This window comes from Stigmatopora argus, unplaced genomic scaffold (genome assembly GCF_051989625.1).
Source record: "Stigmatopora argus isolate UIUO_Sarg unplaced genomic scaffold, RoL_Sarg_1.0 HiC_scaffold_53, whole genome shotgun sequence".
Taxonomy (NCBI): Eukaryota; Metazoa; Chordata; class Actinopteri; order Syngnathiformes; family Syngnathidae; genus Stigmatopora; species Stigmatopora argus.
In genome coordinates, this window is record NW_027520067.1 from 82,501 (window position 1) to 104,384 (window position 21,884).

Here is a 21,884-nt window from a genome sequence, read left to right on the forward strand (position 1 = left end):
TTAACCTCATCCTGCAATCGGGCAGGAGGATGAAGTTAAGGCGGCCCCTGCCTGGAGGATGGGCTAAACACTTGGGCAAAAAACGCTAAATTTTTTTTCAAATTTTTTTTTTTGTTATTTTATATATCTATTTTATTTCTTTATGTGAGGCATGTAGTATGAGCTTCCTCCCCCCGGAAAGTGTCTCAAATTCGGGTAAGTGTGTTAGAACTGATCCGTTTGGGTGTTGTGTTTATCCAGCAATAGTGTCTCATCTCAGCGTTTTTTGCCCAAGTGTGCAGCTCATCCTCCGAGCAGTTGTCGCCTTAACCTCATCTTCCTTCCCGATTGAAGGAGGATGGTTTTAAGTCTGCCGCTGTCCGGAGGATGAGCTGCACACTTGGGCAAAAAACGCTGAATTTTTTTTTCAAATTTTTTTGGGGGGGTTGTTTTATATATATTATTATTCATAACAGTTCAAAATGTTAAAAATCAACCCAGGCAAAGTGTTTGAAAAGCAGGGTAAAAGTTTTGCAAAATACCGATGAAAATGTTTTAATTGTACCCAGCAATAGCGTTCTTAAAGTCAGCTTAAAGTTTTGTAAAACATGGGTAAAGTTGTTAAAATAAACAGGCCAAAATGTTAAAAATCAACCCAGGAAAAGTGCTTGAAAAGCCCGCAGAAAGTTTTGAAAAAGATGGGTAAAGTTGTTTTAAATAAACAGGCCAAAATGTTAAAAATCAACCCAGGAAAAGTGTTTGAAAAGCCCCCTTAAAGTTTTGAAAAACATGGGTAAAGTTGTTAAAAATAAACAGGCCAAAATGTTAAAAATCAACCCAGGAAAAGTGCTTGAAAAGCCCCCTTAAAGTTTTGAAAAACATGGGTAAAGTTGTTAAAAATGAAAAGGGCAAAATGTTTAAAATCAACCCAGGAAAAGTGTTTGAAAAGCCCCCTTAAAGTTTTGAAAAACATGGGTAAAGTTGTTAAAAATGAAAAGGGCAAAATGTTTAAAATCAACCCAGGAAAAGTGTTTGAAAAGCCCCCTTAAAGTTTTGAAAAACATGGGTAAAGTTGTTAAAAATAAACAGGCCAAAATGTTAAAAATCAACCCAGGAAAAGTGCTTGAAAAGCCCCCTTAAAGTTTTGAAAAACATGGGTAAAGTTGTTAAAAATGAAAAGGGCAAAATGTTTAAAATCAACCCAGGAAAAGTGTTTGAAAAGCCCCCTTAAAGTTTTGAAAAACATGGGTAAAGTTGTTAAAAATAAACAGGCCAAAATGTTAAAAATCAACCCAGGAAAAGTGCTTGAAAAGCCCCCTTAAAGTTTTGAAAAACATGGGTAAAGTTGTTAAAAATGAAAAGGGCAAAATGTTTAAAATCAACCCAGGAAAAGTGTTTGAAAAGCCCCCTTAAAGTTTTGAAAAACATGGGTAAAGTTGTTAAAAATAAACAGGCCAAAATGTTAAAAATCAACCCAGGAAAAGTGCTTGAAAAGCCCCCTTAAAGTTTTGAAAAACATGGGTAAAGTTGTTAAAAATGAAAAGGGCAAAATGTTTAAAATCAACCCAGGAAAAGTGTTTGAAAAGCCCCCTTAAAGTTTTGAAAAACATGGGTAAAGTTGTTAAAAATAAACAGGCCAAAATGTTAAAAATCAACCCAGGAAAAGTGTTTGAAAAGCCCGCAGAAAGTTTTGTAAAACATGGGTAAAGTTGTTAAAAATAAAAAGGGCAAACTGTTTAAAATCAACCCAGGAAAAGTGTTCTTAAAGCCCCCTTAAAGTTCTGTAAAACATGGGTAAACTTGTTAAAAATAAAAAGGGCAAAATGTTTAAAATCAACCCAGGAATAGTGCATCTAAAGCTTGCACAAAGTTTTGAAAAACGTGGGTAAACTTGTTAAAAATAAAAAGGGCAAAATGTTTTAAATCAACACAGGAATAGTGCATCTAAAGCCCGCAGAAGAGTTGTAAAACGTGGGTAAACTTGTTAAAATAAAAAGGGCAAAATGTTTTAAATCAACCCAGGAATAGTGCATCCAAAGCCCGCAGAAGATTTGTAAAACGTGGGTAAACTTGTTAAAAATAAAAAGGGCAAAATGTTTAAAATCAACCCAGGAATAGTGCATCTAAAGCCCGCACAAAGTTTTGAAAAACGTGGGTAAACTTGTTAAAAATAAAAAAGGGCAAAATGTTTAAAATCAACCCAGGAATAGTGCATCTAAAGCCCGCAGAAGAGTTGTAAAACGTGGGTAAACTTGTTAAAATAAAAAGGGCAAAATGTTTTAAATCAACCCAGGAATAGTGCATCCAAAGCCCGCAGAAGATTTGTAAAACGTGGGTAAACTTGTTAAAAATAAACAGGGCAACATGTTTAAAATCAACCCAGGAATAGTGCATCTAAAGCCCGCAGAAGATTTGTAAAACGTGGGTAAACTTGTTAAAAATAATAAGGGCAATTTTTTTTTTTAAATCAACCCAGGAATAGTGCATCTAAAGCCCGCAGAAGATTTGTAAAACGTGGGTAAACTTGTTAAAAATAAACAGGGCAAAATGTTTTAAATCAACCCAGGAATAGTGCATCTAAAGCCCGCACAAAGTTTTGAAAAACGTGGGTAAACTTGTTAAAAATAAAAAAAGGCCAAAATGTTAAAAAAAAAAAATCAACCCAGTGAAAGTGCTTGAAAAGCCAGCAAGAAATGTCGAAAAAGACAAATGAAAAAGTTTAAATTTTACCCAGGAAAAAGGTGCCCTTTTCAGGACCGCACCTGACCCGAATGCAGTACCGAAGTTTGTCCGCCAGACGGCGAAAAGGAGCAAGGTCCATCAACCAGGTCGGGTAAACGGCGGGAGTAACTATGACTCTCTTAAGGTACCGGGAAATGGTTAAAATGTGCAGAAAAGTGTTTCCAAAAGCGTAGTGATGGTTTTTAAACCATGAAATACAAATACTGGAGCTTTTCCACATATTAATATCGGGCACTGAGGGTGATTTTCCCAGGGGGGGAGACAGCTATAAAGGTCGGCGCGACGACGACGACCATTGGCCAAAGTGCCAAAATTTCACTAAAATGGGTTAAAATCAGCACTTATGGATGAAATAGAATTACTGGAGCTTACTGGAGCTTATCAGACATGACTACCAGGCTCTTGGGGTGATTTTCCAGGGGGAAAGACAGCCATAAACGTCGGCACGCGACCAAATACGACGACATACGACCATTCTCAAAAGTGCCTAAAATGAACTAAAATCAGCACTTATGGATGAAATAGAGTTACTGGAGCTTATCAGACATGACTAGCGGGCTCTGGGGGTGATTTTCCTGGGGAAAAGACAGCCATAAACGTCGGCGCGACGACCATTCGCAAAAGTCCCAAATATGCACTAAAATGGGGTAAAATCAGCATTTATTGATGAAATACAAATACTGGAGCTTACTGGACCTTATCAGACATGACTACCGGGCTCTGGGGGTGATTTTCCTGGGGAAAAGACAGCCATAAACGTCGGAACGACCAAATACGACGACATACGACCATTCTCAAAAGTGCCCAAAATGAACTAAAATGGGTTTTAAATCAGCACTCATTGATGAAATACAAATACTATATCTTTAATACAAATACTGGACCTTTTTAAACATTAAAACTTGGCCCATGAGGTTGATTTACCCGAGGAAATGGCACTTTTGACCCGGCAATTTGAGCCCGATTGCAGTACCAAAGTTTGTCCGCAAGACGGCGAAAAGGAGCAAGGTAATGCCCAGAAAAAGTGTTCCAAAATCGTAGTAAATAGTTTTAAAAACAGCATTTAATGATTAATTAGAATTACTGGAAGTTACTGGGGCTTTTCAGACATGACTACCGGGCTCTGGGGGTGATTTTCTCGGGGGGGGAGACAGCTATAAAGGTCGGCGGGAGTAGATCTGACTCTCTTAAGGTGCGGAAAATGGTTAATATTCCCTAGAAAAGTGTTCCAAAAGCGGAGTGATCGTTTTTAAACGATGAAATACAAATACTGAAGCTTTTCAGACATTAATATCGGGCACTGGGGGTGATTTTCCCGGGGGGGAGACAGCTATAAAGGTCTGCGCGACGACGACCATTCGCCAAAGGTCCAAAAATTCACTAAAATGGGTTAAAATCAGCACTTATGGGTGAAATACAATTACTGGAGCTTACTGGAGCTGATCAGACATGACTACCGGGCACTGGGGGTGATTTTCCAGGGGGAAAGACAGCTATAAACGTCGGCGCGACCAAATACGACGACATACGACCATTCTCAAAAGTGCCAAAAATGAACTAAAATCAGCACTTGTTCATGAAATACAAATACTGGAGCTTATCAGACATGACTACCGGGCACTGGGGGTGATTTTCCTGGGGAAAAGACAGCTATAAAGGTCTGCGCGACGACGACCATTCGCCAAAGGGCCTAAAATTCACTAAAATGGGTTAAAATCAGCACTTGTGGATGAAATAGAATTACTGGAGCTTACTGGGGCTGATCAGACATGACTACCGGGCTCTGGGGGTGATTTTCCTGGGGGAAAGACAGCCATAAACGTCGGCGCGACCAAATACGACGACGTGCGACCATTCTCAAAAGTGCCTAAAATGAACTAAAATCAGCACTTGTTGATTAAATACAAATACTGGAGCTGATCAGACATGACTACCAGAAACTGGGGATGATTTTCACGGGGGAAAGACAGCCATAAACGTCTGCGCGACCAAGTACGACGACCATTCGCAAAAGTCCCAAATATGCACTAAAATGGGGTATAATCAGCATTTATTGATGAAATACAAATACTGGAGCTTACTGGAGCTTATCAGACATGACTACCGGGCACTGGGAGTTATTTTCCTGGGTAAAAGACAGCCATAAACGTCGGCGCGACCAAATACGACGACATACGACCATTCTCAAAAGTGCCAAAAATGCATTAAATTTGGTTTTAAATCAGCACTCATCGATCAAATACAAATATTATATCTTTAATACAAATACTGGACCTTTTTAAACATTAAAACCGGGCCCAGGAGGGTGATTTACCCGAAGAAATGACACTTTTGACCCGGCAATTTGACCCTAATTGCAGTAAAAAAAATTGTCCACAATGTGGCAGAGTTCTGCGGGTTCCATAGCGGCGGCCCAGTGCGTCAAATTCTGTATAAAAAGCAGGATATTTCGGTTCTGGGGGGTTATTTTACCCTGAAAAAGTGCATAAATTCTGGGTGCATGTATTATACACCATTTGGTGTCAAAATAAACGCTCCAGTTTACCCAGGAAGAGTGTCCCAAATGCGGGTTGACTGTAATAGACCAACGTGCATGTATAAAAAGCATGTCGACTTCGTTCTGGGGGCTTATTTTCACTCAGGAATAGTTTATAAAATAAGGGGAACTTTATTAGAGTAGAGTGGGTGTGTAAAAAGCGTTTCTTTTCAGCCCAAAAGGTGTTTTTAACCGGGAAAAGTGCATAAGCTTACGGGATTTTGAACGGTCGCAGTAATAAAGTTTGTCCACAGTGTGGCAGAGTTTTTCGGGTTACATACAGGCCCAGTGCGTCAAAGTCTGTATAAAAAAGGAGGATATTTCGGTTCTGGTGGGTTATTTTCCCCGGAAAAAGTGCATAAATTCTGGGTGCATGTATTATTGACGATTTGGTATCAAAATAAATGCTCTAGGGAGGTTCTGGTGCAAAAGTTTACCCAGGAAGAGTGTCCCAAATGCTGGTTGACTGTAATAGACCAACGTGCATGTATAAAAAGCATGTCGACTTATTTCTGGGGGCTTATTTTCACTCGGGAATAGTTTCTAAAATAAGGGGACCTTTATTAGAGTAGAGTGGGTGTGTAAAAAGCTTTTCTTTTCAGCCAGAAAGGTAATTTTAAACGCTAAAAGTGCATAGGCTTACGGGAGCTTGAACGGTCGCAGTACCACAGTTTGTCCACAGTGTGGCAGAGTTCTGCGGATTCCATAGCGTCCCAGTGCGTACTGGTTTGTATAAAAAGTAGCCCAGTTCGGTTCTGGGGGGGTATTTTCCCCGGAAAAAGTGCCTAAAATGTGGGTGCATGTATAATTGACAATTTTTTATAAAATTAGTCTTCCAGGGATGTTCTGGGGGGATGTTAGGCAAGAAATAGTGTCCAAATTGGGGTAATTTTCGTTAAGAATAGTGGTTGCATTGGAACTGGTCTTGGGTGGTTCTGGTTGGTCCATTTAACCTGAATTTTTGTCTCATATGAGGGTAGATGTATATTGACCATTCTGTATAAAATAATCTTCCAGGGTAGTTGTGAAGTAAAGTTATGCCTTAAACAGTGTGCCTAATTTGGGCACTTTTATGACAACGAGTGCTTGTGTTGGAACTGGTCCTGAGTGGTTCTGGTTGGTCCATTTAGCCTGAAATTGTGTCTCATATGAGGGGAGATGTTTATTGACCATTTTCTATAAAATAATCTTCCAGGGAGGTTCTGGGTGGATGTTAGGCAAGAATAAGTGCCCAAATTGGGGTAAATTGCGTTAAAAATAGTGGTTGTCTTGGAACTGGTCTTGGGTGGTTCTGGTTGGTCCATTTTCCCTGAATTTTTGTCTCATATGAGGGGAGATGTAGATTGACCATTCTGTATAAAATAATCTCCCAGGGTAGTTGTGAAGTAAAGTTATGCCACAAACAGTGTGCCTTATATGGGCACTTTTATGACAACGGGTGCTTGTATTGGAACTGGTCCTGGGTGGTTCTGGTTTGTCCATTTACCCTGAATTTTTGTCTCATATGAGGGGAGATGTATATTGACCATTTTCTATAAAATAATCTTCCAGGGATGTTCTGGGTGGATGTTAGGCAAGAATAAGTGCCCAAATTGGGGTAAATTGCGTTAAAAATAGTGGTTGCATTGGAACTGGTCTTGGGTGGTTCTGGTTGGTCCATTTAACCTGAATTTTTGTCTCATATGAGGGTAGATGTATATTGACCATTCTGTATAAAATAATCTTCCAGGGTAATTGTGAAGTAAAGTTATGCCACAATCAATGTACCTAATATGGGCACTTTTATGACAACGAGTGCTTGTATTGGAACTGGTCCTGAGTGGTTCTGGCTGGTCTATTTACCCAGGAATGGTGTCTTATTTGTGGGTAGATGTATAATTCACCATTTTGTGTAAAATTAGTCTTCCAGGGATGTTCTGGGGGGATGTTAAGCCATAAATAGTGTCCAAATTGGGGTAAATTGCGTTAAAAATAGTGGTTGCATTGGAACTGGTCTTGGGTGGTTCTGGTTGGTCCATTTTCCCTGAATTTTTGTCTCATATGAGGGGAGATGTATATTGACAATTCTGTATAAAATAATCTTCCAGGGTAGTTGTGAAGTAAAGTTATGCCACAAACAGTGTGCCTAATTTGGGCACTTTTATGACAACGAGTGCTTGTGTTGGAACTGGTCCTGAGCGGTTCTGGTTGGTCCATTTACCCTGAAATTGTGTCTCATATGAGGGGAGATATATATTGACCATTTTCTATAAAATAATCTTCCAGGGAGGTTCTGGGGGGATGTTAAGCCATAAATAGTGTCCAAATTGGGGTAAATTGCGTTAAAAATAGTGGTTGCATTGGAACTGGTCTTGGGTGGTTCTGGTTGGTCCATTTAACCTGAATTTTTGTCTCATATGAGGGTAGATGTATATTGACCATTCTGTATAAAATAATCTTCCAGGGTAATTGTGAAGTAAAGTTATGCCACAATCAATGTACCTAATATGGGCACTTTTATGACAACGAGTGCTTGTATTGGAACTGGTCCTGAGTGGTTCTGGCTGGTCTATTTACCCAGGAATGGTGTCTTATTTGTGGGTAGATGTATAATTCACCATTTTGTGTAAAATTAGTCTTCCAGGGATGTTCTGGGGGGATGTTAAGCCATAAATAGTGTCCAAATTGGGGTAAATTGCGTTAAAAATAGTGGTTGCATTGGAACTGGTCTTGGGTGGTTCTGGTTGGTCCATTTTCCCTGAATTTTTGTCTCATATGAGGGGAGATGTATATTGACAATTCTGTATAAAATAATCTTCCAGGGTAGTTGTGAAGTAAAGTTATGCCACAAACAGTGTGCCTAATTTGGGCACTTTTATGACAACGAGTGCTTGTGTTGGAACTGGTCCTGAGCGGTTCTGGTTGGTCCATTTACCCTGAAATTGTGTCTCATATGAGGGGAGATATATATTGACCATTTTCTATAAAATAATCTTCCAGGGAGGTTCTGGGGGGATGTTAAGCCATAAATAGTGTCCAAATTGGGGTAAATTGCGTTAAAAATAGTGGTTGCATTGGAACTGGTCTTGGGTGGTTCTGGTTGGTCCATTTTCCCTGAATTTTTGTCTCATATGAGGGTAGATGTATATTGACCATTCTGTATAAAATAATCTTCCAGGGTAATTGTGAAGTAAAGTTATGCCACAATCAATGTGCCTAATATGGGCACTTTTATGACAACGAGTGCTTGTGTTGGAACTGGTCCTGAGTGGTTCTGGTTGGTCCATTTAACCTGAATTTTTGTCTCATATGAGGGGAGACGTATATTGACCATTTTCTATAAAATAATCTTCCAGGGAGGTTCTGGGTGGATGTTAGGCAAGAATAAGTGCCCAAATTGGGGTAAATTGCGTTAAAAATAGTGGTTGCATTGGAACTGGTCTTGGGTGGTTCAGGTAGGTCCATTTAACCTGAATTTTTGTCTCATATGAGGGTAGATGTATATTGACCATTCTGTATAAAATAATCTTCCAGGGTAGTTGTGAAGTAAAGTTATGCCACAAACAGTGTGCCTAATTTGGGCACTTTTATGACAACGAGTGCTTGTGTTGGAACTGGTCCTGAGCGGTTCTGGTTGGTCCATTTAGCCTGAATTTTTGTCTCATATGAGGGTAGTTGTATATTGACCATTCTGTATAAAATAATCTTCCAGGGAGGTTCTGGGGGGATGTTAAGCCATAAATAGTGTCCAAATTGGGGTAAATTGCGTTAAAAATAGTGGTTGCATTGGAACTGGTCTTGGGTGGTTCTGGTTTTTCCATTTTCCCTGAATTTTTGTCTCATATGAGGGTAGATGTATATTGACCATTCTGTATAAAATAATCTTCCAGGGTGGTTGTGAAGTAAAGTTATGCCACAAACAATGTGCCTAATTTGGGCACTTTTATGACAACGAGTGCTTGTGTTGGAACTGGTCCTGAGCGGTTCTGGTTGGTCCATTTACCCTGAATTTTTGTCTCATATGAGGGGAGATGTATATTGACCATTTTCTATAAAATAATCTTCCAGGGATGTTCTGGGTGGATGTTAGGCAAGAATAAGTGCCCAAATTGGGGTAAATTTCGTTAAAAATAGTGGTTGCATTGGAACTGGTCTTGGGTGGTTCTGGTTGGTCCATTTAACCTGAATTTTTGTCTCATATGAGGGGAGATGTATATTGACCATTCTGTATAAAATAATCTTCCAGGGTGGTTGTGAAGTAAAGTTATGCCACAATCAATGTGCCTATAATGGGCACTTTTATGACAACGAGTGCTTGTATTGGAACTGGTCCTGAGTGGTTCTGGTTGGTCTATTTACCCAGGAATTGTGTCTCATTTGTGGGTAGATGTATAATTGACAATTTGGTATAAAATTAGTCTTCCAGGGATGTTCTGGGGGGATGTTAAGCCATAAATAGTGTCCAAATTGGGGTAAATTGCGTTAAAAATAGTGGTTGCATTGGAACTGGTCTTGGGTGGTTCTGGTTGGTCCATTTAACCTGAATTTTTGTCTCATATGAGGGTAGATGTATATTGACCATTCTGTATAAAATAATCTTCCAGGGTGGTTGTGAAGTAAAGTTATGCCACAATCAATGTGCCTATAATGGGCACTTTTATGACAACGAGTGCTTGTATTGGAACTGGTCCTGAGTGGTTCTGGTTGGTCTATTTACCCAGGAATTGTGTCTCATTTGTGGGTAGATGTATAATTCACAATTTTGTGTAAAATTAGTCTTTCCAGGGCCGTCCTGGGGTGATGTTTAGCCAGAAATAGTGTCCCAATTACGGGCACTTGTATTAGAGCAGTGCAGGTCGGTTCGGGGGTCAATTTCACCCCGGAAAAGCTTCCCAAAAAACGGTCACTTGTATAACAAACGAGGATATAACTGATAAGTTACACTTTACCCTTTAATTTGAGCTCAACTACCCGTGAAATGACTCTCTTGTGCTGGAACGGTATTTTGACGTAAGACCTCCGTTTGTCCGCGAGACGGCAGAAATGAGTCCGGCCAACCGGGACTATTGTTTCAAAGTAATCAAGCGGGTACTAGGAGTTTCCCTCTCCGAGAAAAGCCACTCTCCATCGGGCAAGTTTCTAGTCGTAATACCAAAGTTTTACAAAAGTGTGTAAAAACTGTCACAATGCCCAGATAAGTGTTCCAAAAGCCGGGGAAAGATATTTAGAGTCATCGGGGGGTACAGTTGGGAAAAAAGTTGAACGTGGCTAAAAACGGTCTTCGTGCCCAGAATGGTGTTCCAAATGCTGGGTAATTGCATGGGGTGTCATCTGTGAAAAAGTTGGAAAAATGTTAAAAATGGTCGAAAATGGTTAAAATGTGCACAAAACTGTTCAAAATGATGTTTAAATTTACCAGGAGTCATTTGTTAAAAAGTTGAAAAAATGTCAAAAATGGTCGAAAATGCTTAAAATGTGCACAAAACGGTTCAAAATGATTTTTAAAACTACCAGGAGTCATTTGATAAAAAGTTGGAAAAATGTCAAAAATGGTCGAAAATGGTTAAATTGTGCATAAAAGTGTTAGAAATGAAGTTTAAAACTACCAGGAGTCATTTTTTAAAAAGTTGGAAAAATGTCAAAAATGGTCGAAAATTGTTAAAATGTGCATAAAACTGTTAGAAATGAAGTTTAAAAGTACCACGAGTCATTTTTTAAAAAGTTGGAAAAATGTCAAAAATGGTCGAAAATGTTTAAAATGCCCCCAAAACAGGTCCAAATCATGGGGGAAATTTCCAGGAATCATCGGTGGAAAAACCTGGAAGTCTGTCCAAAGGGGTTGAAAATGGTTAAAATGCCCAGAGAAAGTGTCCAAATCTCGGATAAAAATTCCAGCAATCATCGGTGGAAAAACCTGGAAGTCTGTCCAAAGGGGTTGAAAATGGTTAAAATGCCCAGAGAAAGTGTCCAAATCTCGGATAAAAATTCCAGCAATCATCGGTGGAAAAACCTGGAAGTCTGTCCAAAGGGGTTGAAAATGGTTAAAATGCCCAGAGAAAGTGTCCAAATCTCGGATAAAAATTCCAGCAATCATCGGTAGAAAAACCTGGAAGTCTGTCCAAAGGGGTTGAAAATGGTTAAAATGCCCAGAGAAAGTGTCCAAATCTCGGATAAAAATTCCAGCAATCATCGGTGGAAAAACCTGGAAGTCTGTCCAAAGGGGTTGAAAATGGTTAAAATGCCCAGAGAAAGTGTCCAAATCTCGGATAAAAATTCCAGCAATCATCGGTGGAAAAACCTGGAAGTCTGTCCAAAGGGGTTGAAAATGGTTAAAATGCCCAGAGAAAGTGTCCAAATCTCGGATAAAAATTCCAGCAATCATCGGTGGAAAAACCTGGAAGTCTGTCCAAAGGGGTTGAAAATGGTTAAAATGCCCAGAGAAAGTGTCCAAATCTCGGATAAAAATTCCAGCAATCATCGGTAGAAAAACCTGGAAGTCTGTCCAAAGGGGTTGAAAATGGTTAAAATGCCCAGAGAAAGTGTCCAAATCTCGGATAAAAATTCCAGCAATCATCGGTGGAAAAACCTGGAAGTCTGTCCAAAGGGGTTGAAAATGGTTAAAATGCCCAGAGAAAGTGTCCAAATCTCGGATAAAAATTCCAGCAATCATCGGTAGAAAAACCTGGAAGTCTGTCCAAAGGGGTTGAAAATGGTTAAAATGCCCAGAGAAAGTGTCCAAATCTCGGATAAAAATTCCAGCAATCATCGGTGGAAAAACCTGGAAGTCTGTCCAAAGGGGTTGAAAATGGTTAAAATGCCCAGAGAAAGTGTCCAAATCTCGGATAAAAATTCCAGCAATCATCGGTGGAAAAAGCTGGAAGTCTGTCCAAAGGGGTTGAAAATGGTTAAAATGCCCAGAGAAAGTGTCCAAATCTCGGATAAAAATTCCAGCAATCATCGGTGGAAAAAGCTGGAAGTCAGTCCAAAGGGGTTGAACATGGTTAAAATGCCCAGAGATAGTGTCCAAATCTCGGATTAAATTTTTCAAAATGATCGGTTGGGTCTACCCTATGTTCGAAACTGGGTCTACCCCATGCTCGAAACTGGGTCTACCCCATAATATAACTTGGGTCTACCAGGAGAGCGAATTTGGGTCTACCAATGTTAGGGGGATATAACTCACCTACTCGTGCAAAATCCGGTGGTCTGCAGAAACCCTTCGGCAAGTATATAGGGAGAGGAAATGTTTGAAAGTGAGCTCCAGGCTGCGAACCGACCCTGACCTCTCCCGGGGTCCAGGTGGATCACCTAATGTTCGGACAACGTTGGCAAAGTGTTGGGATGTCCGTGGGTGGTTCTCCTGATTTTTTACGAATTTTTTTCTAAGTCCTGCGGGACTTAGAAAAATTTTCGGAAAATTTAAGCGGATTTTTTCTAAGTGTGAAGGGGCTTAGAAAAATCCATATCCGCTCATGTGTCACTATTCTCGGACATGCACTGTGAAAAAGACCGTTGATGTGTGTGGTGCTCACACTTTGAAAAATTTCTGGAGCTCGAAATTTCAGCGGGGCGTCAGCCAACCCGTATCCGCCCATGGAGCACTATTCTCGGATAGGCTCGAGGGAAAACCCCGCCGATTTTTGTGGTGCTCAAAAATCAAAAATTTCATGGAGCTCAGAAATTCAGCGGGGGGTCAGCCAGCCCAATCCGCTCATGTGTCACTATCCTCGGACAAGCACTGTGAAAAACACCGTTGAAGTGTGTGGAGCTCGGACTTGGAAAAATTTCTGGAGCTCAGAAATTCAGCGGGGCATCAGCCAACCCAATCCGCTCATGTGTCACTATCTTCGGATATGCACTGTGAAAAACACCGTTGATGTTTGTGGAGCTCGGACTTAGAAAAATTTCTGGAGGTCAGAAATTCAGCGGGGCATCAGCCAACCCAATCCGCTCATGTGTCACTATCCTCGGACAAGCACTGTGAAAAACACCGTTGAAGTGTGTGGAGCTCGGACTTAGAAAAATTTCTGGAGCTCAGAAATTCAGCGGGGCATCAGCCAACCCAATCCGCTCATGTGTCACTACCCTCGGACAAGCACTGTGAAAAACACCGTTGATGTGTGTGGAGCTCGGACTTAGAAAAATTTCTGGAGCTCAGAAATTCAGCGGGGCATCAGCCAACCCAATCCGCTTATGTGTCACTATCCTCGGACAAGCACTGTGAAAAACACCGTTGATGTGTGTGGAGCTCGGACTTAGAAAAATTTCTGGAGGTCAGAAATTCAGCGGGGCATCAGCCAGCTCAATCCGCTCATGTGTCACTATCCTCGGACAAGCACTGTGAAAAACACCGTTGATGTGTGTGGAGCTCGGACTTAGAAAAATTTCTGGAGGTCAGAAATTCAGCGGGGCATCAGCCAGCTCAATCCGCTCATGTGTCACTATCCTCGGACAAGCACTGTGAAAAACACCGTTGATGTGTGTGGAGCTCGGACTTAGAAAAATTTCTGGAGCTCAGAAATTCAGCGGGGCATCAGCCAGCTCAATCCGCTCATGTGTCACTATCCTCGGACAAGCACTGTGAAAAACACCGTTGATGTGTGTGGAGCTCGGACTTAGAAAAATTTCTGGAGGTCAGAAATTCAGCGGGGCATCAGCCAGCTCAATCCGCTCATGTGTCACTATCCTCGGACAAGCACTGTGAAAAACACCGTTGATGTGTGTGGAGCTCGGACTTAGAAAAATTTCTGGAGCTCAGAAATTCAGCGGGGCATCAGCCAGCTCAATCCGCTCATGTGTCACTATCCTCGGACAAGCACTGTGAAAAACACCGTTGATGTGTATGGAGCTCGGACTTAGAAAAATTTCTGGAGGTCAGAAATTCAGCGGGGCATCAGCCAGCTCAATCCGCTCATGTGTCACTATCCTCGGACAAGCACTGTGAAAAACACCGTTGAAGTGTGTGGAGCTCGGACTTAGAAAAATTTCTGGAGCTCAGAAATTCAGCGGGGCATCAGCCAGCTCAATCCGCTCATGTGTCACTATCCTCGGACAAGCACTGTGAAAAACACCGTTGATGTGTATGGAGCTCGGACTTAGAAAAATTTCTGGAGGTCAGAAATTCAGCGGGGCATCAGCCAGCTCAATCCGCTCATGTGTCACTATCCTCGGACAAGCACTGTGAAAAACACCGTTGATGTGTGTGGAGCTCGGACTTAGAAAAATTTCTGGAGCTCAGAAATTCAGCGGGGCATCAGCCAGCTCAATCCGCTCATGTGTCACTATCCTCGGACAAGCACTGTGAAAAACACCGTTGATGTGTATGGAGCTCGGACTTAGAAAAATTTCTGGAGGTCAGAAATTCAGCGGGGCATCAGCCAGCTCAATCCGCTCATGTGTCACTATCCTCGGACAAGCACTGTGAAAAACACCGTTGAAGTGTGTGGAGCTCGGACTTAGAAAAATTTCTGGAGCTCAGAAATTCAGCGGGGCATCAGCCAGCTCAATCCGCTCATGTGTCACTATCCTCGGACAAGCACTGTGAAAAACACCGTTGATGTGTATGGAGCTCGGACTTAGAAAAATTTCTGGAGGTCAGAAATTCAGCGGGGCATCAGCCAGCTCAATCCGCTCATGTGTCACTATCCTCGGACAAGCACTGTGAAAAACACCGTTGATGTGTGTGGAGCTCGGACTTAGAAAAATTTCTGGAGCTCAGAAATTCAGCGGGGCATCAGCCAGCTCAATCCGCTCATGTGTCACTATCCTCGGACATGCACTGTGAAAAACACCGTTGATGTGTGTGGAGCTCGGACTTAGAAAAATTTCTGGAGGTCAGAAATTCAGCGGGGCATCAGCCAGCTCAATCCGCTCATGTGTCACTATCCTCGGACAAGCACTTTGAAAAACACCGTTGAAGTGTGTGGAGCTCGGACTTAGAAAAATTTCTGGAGGTCAGAAATTTAGCGGGGCATCAGCCAACCCAATCCGCTCATGTGTCACTATCCTCGGACAAGCACTGTGAAAAACACCGTTGAAGTGTGTGGAGCTCGGACTTAGAAAAATTTCTGGAGCTCAGAAATTCAGCGGGGCATCAGCCAGCTCAATCCGCTCATGTGTCACTATCCTCGGACATGCACTGTGAAAAACACCGTTGAAGTGTGTGGAGCTCGGACTTAGAAAAATTTCTGGAGCTCAGAAATTCAGCGGGGCATCAGCCAACCCAATCCGCTCATGTGTCACTATCTTCGGATATGCACTGTGAAAAACACCGTTGATGTTTGTGGAGCTCGGACTTAGAAAAATTTCTGGAGGTCAGAAATTCAGCGGGGCATCAGCCAGCTCAATCCGCTCATGTGTCACTATCCTCGGACATGCACTGTGAAAAAGACCGTTGAAGTGTGTGGTGCTCACACTTAGAAAAAATTCTGGAGCTCAGAAATTCAGCGGGGCATCAGCCAGCTCAATCCGCTCATGTGTCACTATCCTCGGACATGCACTGTGAAAAACACCGTTGAAGTGTGTGGTGCTCACACTTAGAAAAATTTCTGGAGGTCAGAAATTCAGCGGGGCACCAGCCAGCTCAATCCGCTCATGTGTCACTATCCTCGGACATGCACTGTGAAAAACACCGTTGATGTGTGTGGAGCTCGGACTTAGAAAAATTTCTGGAGCTCAGAAATTCAGCGGGGCATCAGCCAACCCAATCCGCTCATGTGTCACTATCCTCGGACATGCACTGTGAAAAACACCGTTGATGTGTGTGGAGCTCGGACTTAGAAAAATTTCTGGAGCTCAGAAATTCAGCGGGGCATCAGCCAACCCAATCCGCTCATGTGTCACTATCCTCGGACATGCACTGTGAAAAACACCGTTGATGTGTGTGGAGCTCGGACTTAGAAAAATTTCTGGAGGTCAGAAATTCAGCGGGGCATCAGCCAGCTCAATCCGCTCATGTGTCACTATCCTCGGACAAGCACTGTGAAAAACACCGTTGAAGTGTGTGGAGCTCGGACTTGGAAAAATTTCTGGAGGTCAGAAATTCAGCGGGGCATCAGCCAGCTCAATCCGCTCATGTGTCACTATCCTCGGACATGCACTGTGAAAAACACCGTTGAAGTGTGTGGAGCTCGGACTTAGAAAAATTTCTGGAGCTCAGAAATTCAGCGGGGCATCAGCCAACCCAATCCGCTCATGTGTCACTATCTTCGGATATGCACTGTGAAAAACACCGTTGATGTTTGTGGAGCTCGGACTTAGAAAAATTTCTGGAGCTCAGAAATTCAGCGGGGCATCAGCCAGCTCAATCCGCTCATGTGTCACTATCCTCGGACAAGCACTGTGAAAAACACCGTTGATGTTTGTGGAGCTCGGACTTAGAAAAATTTCTGGAGCTCAGAAATTCAGCGGGGCATCAGCCAGCTCAATCCGCTCATGTGTCACTATCCTCGGACATGCACTGTGAAAAACACCGTTGATGTGTGTGGAGCTCGGACTTAGAAAAATTTCTGGAGGTCAGAGATTCAGCGGGGCATCAGCCAACCAAATCCGCTCATGTGTCACTATCCTCGGACATGCACTGTGAAAAACACCGTTGATGTGTGTGGAGCTCGGACTTAGAAAAATTTCTGGAGCTCAGAAATTCAGCGGGGCATCAGCCAACCCAATCCGCTCATGTGTCACTATCCTCGGACATGCACTGTGAAAAACACCGTTGATGTGTGTGGAGCTCGGACTTAGAAAAATTTCTGGAGCTCAGAAATTCAGCGGGGCATCAGCCAGCTCAATCCGCTCATGTGTCACTATCCTCGGACATGCACTGTGAAAAACACCGTTGATGTGTGTGGAGCTCGGACTTAGAAAAATTTCTGGAGCTCAGAAATTCAGCGGGGCATCAGCCGACCCAATCCGCTCACGGTGCACTATTCTCGGATTGACTCGGGGCGAATCCCCGCCGATTTTAAAAGTGCTGAAACTCGAAAAATATACGGAGCTCGACGATGAAACCTGGTATCTGTCGATAATATCCGCCCACGAAGCACTATTCCCGGGGAGAAAGTCCTCGGATGCCCGTGAAGACCGGTGGGATATGATTTGCCTACTCGTGCAAAATCCGGTGGTCTGCAAAAAGCCTTCGGCAAGTATATAGGGAGAGGAAATTTTTGAATGTGAGCTCCGGGCTGCGAACCGACCCTGACCTCTCCCGGGGTCCAGGTAGATCACCCTATGTTCGGACAACGTTGGCAAGGTGTTGGGGTGTCCGAGGGTGGTCCTCCTGATTTTTAACGATTTTTTTTCTAAGTCCTACGGGACTTAGAAAAATTTTCGGAAAATTTAAGCGGATTTTTTCTAAGTGTGAAGGGGCTTAGAAAAATCCATATCCGCTCGTGTGTCACTATCCTCGGATAAGCTCGTGATAAGACCCCGCAGATGTGTGTGGTGCTCACACTTGGAAAAATTTCTGGAGCTCGAAATTTCAGCGGGGCAAAACAAACCCATATCCGCCCTTGTGAGCCTATCGTCGGATAGGCTCGAGGGAAACACCGTTGATGTGTGTGGTGCTCACACTTTGAAAAATTTCTGGAGCTCGGGAACTCAGCGGGGGCTTCAGCAACCCATATCCGCTCATGTGTCACTATCCTCGGACATGCACTGTGAAAAAGACCGTTGATGTGTGTGGAGCTCGGACTTAGAAAAATTTCTGGAGCTCAGAAATTCAGCGGGGCATCAGCCAGCTCAATCCGCTCATGTGTCACTATCCTCGGACATGCACTGTGAAAAAGACCGTTGAAGTGTGTGGTGCTCACACTTAGAAAAATTTCTGGAGCTCAGAAATTCAGCGGGGCATCAGCCAGCTCAATCCGGTCATGTGTCACTATCCTCGGACATGCACTGTGAAAAAGACCGTTGAAGTGTGTGGTGCTCACACTTAGAAAAATTTCTGGAGGTCAGAAATTCAGCGGGGCATCAGCCAGCTCAATCCGCTCATGTGTCACTATCCTCGGACATGCACTGTGAAAAAGACCGTTGAAGTGTGTGGTGCTCACACTTAGAAAAATTTCTGGAGCTCAGAAATTCAGCGGGGCGTCAGCCAGCTCAATCCGCTCATGTGTCACTATCCTCGGACATGCACTGTGAAAAAGACCGTTGAAGTGTGTGGTGCTCACACTTAGAAAAATTTCTGGAGCTCAGAAATTCAGCGGGGCGTCAGCCAGCTCAATCCGCTCATGTGTCACTATCCTCGGACATGCACTGTGAAAAACACCGTTGATGTGTGTGGAGCTCGGACTTAGAAAAATTTCTGGAGGTCAGAAATTCAGCGGGGCATCAGCCAGCTCAATCCGCTCATGTGTCACTATCCTCGGACAAGCACTGTGAAAAACACCGTTGAAGTGTGTGGAGCTCGGACTTAGAAAAATTTCTGGAGCTCAGAAATTCAGCGGGGCATCAGCCAACCCAATCCGCTCATGTGTCACTATCCTCGGACATGCACTGTGAAAAAGACCGTTGAAGTGTGTGGTGCTCACACTTAGAAAAATTTCTGGAGCTCAGAAATTCAGCGGGGCATCAGCCAGCCCAATCCGCTCATGTGTCACTATCCTCGGACAAGCACTGTGAAAAACACCGTTGATGTTTGTGGAGCTCGGACTTAGAAAAATTTCTGGAGCTCAGAAATTCAGCGGGGCATCAGCCAGCTCAATCCGCTCATGTGTCACTATCCTCGGACATGCACTGTGAAAAACACCGTTGATGTGTGTGGAGCTCGGACTTAGAAAAATTTCTGGAGGTCAGAGATTCAGCGGGGCATCAGCCAACCAAATCCGCTCATGTGTCACTATCCTCGGACATGCACTGTGAAAAACACCGTTGATGTGTGTGGAGCTCGGACTTAGAAAAATTTCTGGAGCTCAGAAATTCAGCGGGGCATCAGCCAACCCAATCCGCTCATGTGTCACTATCCTCGGACATGCACTGTGAAAAACACCGTTGATGTGTGTGGAGCTCGGACTTAGAAAAATTTCTGGAGCTCAGAAATTCAGCGGGGCATCAGCCAGCTCAATCCGCTCATGTGTCACTATCCTCGGACATGCACTGTGAAAAACACCGTTGATGTGTGTGGAGCTCGGACTTAGAAAAATTTCTGGAGCTCAGAAATTCAGCGGGGCATCAGCCGACCCAATCCGCTCACGGTGCACTATTCTCGGATTGACTCGGGGCGAATCCCCGCCGATTTTAAAAGTGCTGAAACTCGAAAAATATACGGAGCTCGACGATGAAACCTGGTATCTGTCGATAATATCCGCCCACGAAGCACTATTCCCGGGGAGAAAGTCCTCGGATGCCCGTGAAGACCGGTGGGATATGATTTGCCTACTCGTGCAAAATCCGGTGGTCTGCAAAAAGCCTTCGGCAAGTATATAGGGAGAGGAAATTTTTGAATGTGAGCTCCGGGCTGCGAACCGACCCTGACCTCTCCCGGGGTCCAGGTAGATCACCCTATGTTCGGACAACGTTGGCAAGGTGTTGGGGTGTCCGAGGGTGGTCCTCCTGATTTTTAACGATTTTTTTTCTAAGTCCTACGGGACTTAGAAAAATTTTCGGAAAATTTAAGCGGATTTTTTCTAAGTGTGAAGGGGCTTAGAAAAATCCATATCCGCTCGTGTGTCACTATCCTCGGATAAGCTCGTGATAAGACCCCGCAGATGTGTGTGGTGCTCACACTTGGAAAAATTTCTGGAGCTCGAAATTTCAGCGGGGCAAAACAAACCCATATCCGCCCTTGTGAGCCTATCGTCGGATAGGCTCGAGGGAAACACCGTTGATGTGTGTGGTGCTCACACTTTGAAAAATTTCTGGAGCTCGGGAACTCAGCGGGGGCTTCAGCAACCCATATCCGCTCATGTGTCACTATCCTCGGACATGCACTGTGAAAAAGACCGTTGATGTGTGTGGAGCTCGGACTTAGAAAAATTTCTGGAGCTCAGAAATTCAGCGGGGCATCAGCCAGCTCAATCCGCTCATGTGTCACTATCCTCGGACATGCACTGTGAAAAAGACCGTTGAAGTGTGTGGTGCTCACACTTAGAAAAATTTCTGGAGCTCAGAAATTCAGCGGGGCATCAGCCAGCTCAATCCGGTCATGTGTCACTATCCTCGGACATGCACTGTGAAAAAGACCGTTGAAGTGTGTGGTGCTCACACTTAGAAAAATTTCTGGAGGTCAGAAATTCAGCGGGGCATCAGCCAGCTCAATCCGCTCATGTGTCACTATCCTCGGACATGCACTGTGAAAAAGACCGTTGAAGTGTGTGGTGCTCACACTTAGAAAAATTTCTGGAGCTCAGAAATTCAGCGGGGCGTCAGCCAGCTCAATCCGCTCATGTGTCACTATCCTCGGACATGCACTGTGAAAAAGACCGTTGAAGTGTGTGGTGCTCACACTTAGAAAAATTTCTGGAGCTCAGAAATTCAGCGGGGCGTCAGCCAGCTCAATCCGCTCATGTGTCACTATCCTCGGACATGCACTGTGAAAAACACCGTTGATGTGTGTGGAGCTCGGACTTAGAAAAATTTCTGGAGGTCAGAAATTCAGCGGGGCATCAGCCAGCTCAATCCGCTCATGTGTCACTATCCTCGGACAAGCACTGTGAAAAACACCGTTGAAGTGTGTGGAGCTCGGACTTAGAAAAATTTCTGGAGCTCAGAAATTCAGCGGGGCATCAGCCAACCCAATCCGCTCATGTGTCACTATCCTCGGACATGCACTGTGAAAAAGACCGTTGAAGTGTGTGGTGCTCACACTTAGAAAAATTTCTGGAGCTCAGAAATTCAGCGGGGCATCAGCCAGCCCAATCCGCTCATGTGTCACTATCCTCGGACATGCACTGTGAAAAAGACCGTTGAAGTGTGTGGAGCTCGGACTTAGAAAAATTTCTGGAGGTCAGAAATTCAGCGGGGCATCAGCCAGCTCAATCCGCTCATGTGTCACTATCCTCGGACATGCACTGTGAAAAACACCGTTGAAGTGTGTGGAGCTCGGACTTAGAAAAATTTCTGGAGCTCAGAAATTCAGCGGGGCATCAGCCAACCCAATCCGCTCATGTGTCACTATCCTCGGACATGCACTGTGAAAAAGACCGTTGAAGTGTGTGGAGCTCGGACTTAGAAAAATTTCTGGAGGTCAGAAATTCAGCGGGGCATCAGCCAGCTCAATCCGCTCATGTGTCACTATCCTCGGACAAGCACTGTGAAAAACACCGTTGATGTGTGTGGAGCTCGGACTTAGAAAAATTTCTGGAGCTCAGAAATTCAGCGGGGCATCAGCCAACCCAATCCGCTCATGTGTCACTATCCTCGGACAAGCACTGTGAAAAACACCGTTGATGTGTGTGGAGCTCGGACTTAGAAAAATTTCTGGAGGTCAGAAATTCAGCGGGGCATCAGCCAGCTCAATCCGCTCATGTGTCACTATCCTCGGACAAGCACTGTGAAAAACACCGTTGAAGTGTGTGGAGCTCGGACTTAGAAAAATTTCTGGAGGTCAGAAATTCAGCGGGGCATCAGCCAGCTCAATCCGCTCATGTGTCACTATCCTCGGACAAGCACTGTGAAAAACACCGTTGATGTGTGTGGAGCTCGGACTTAGAAA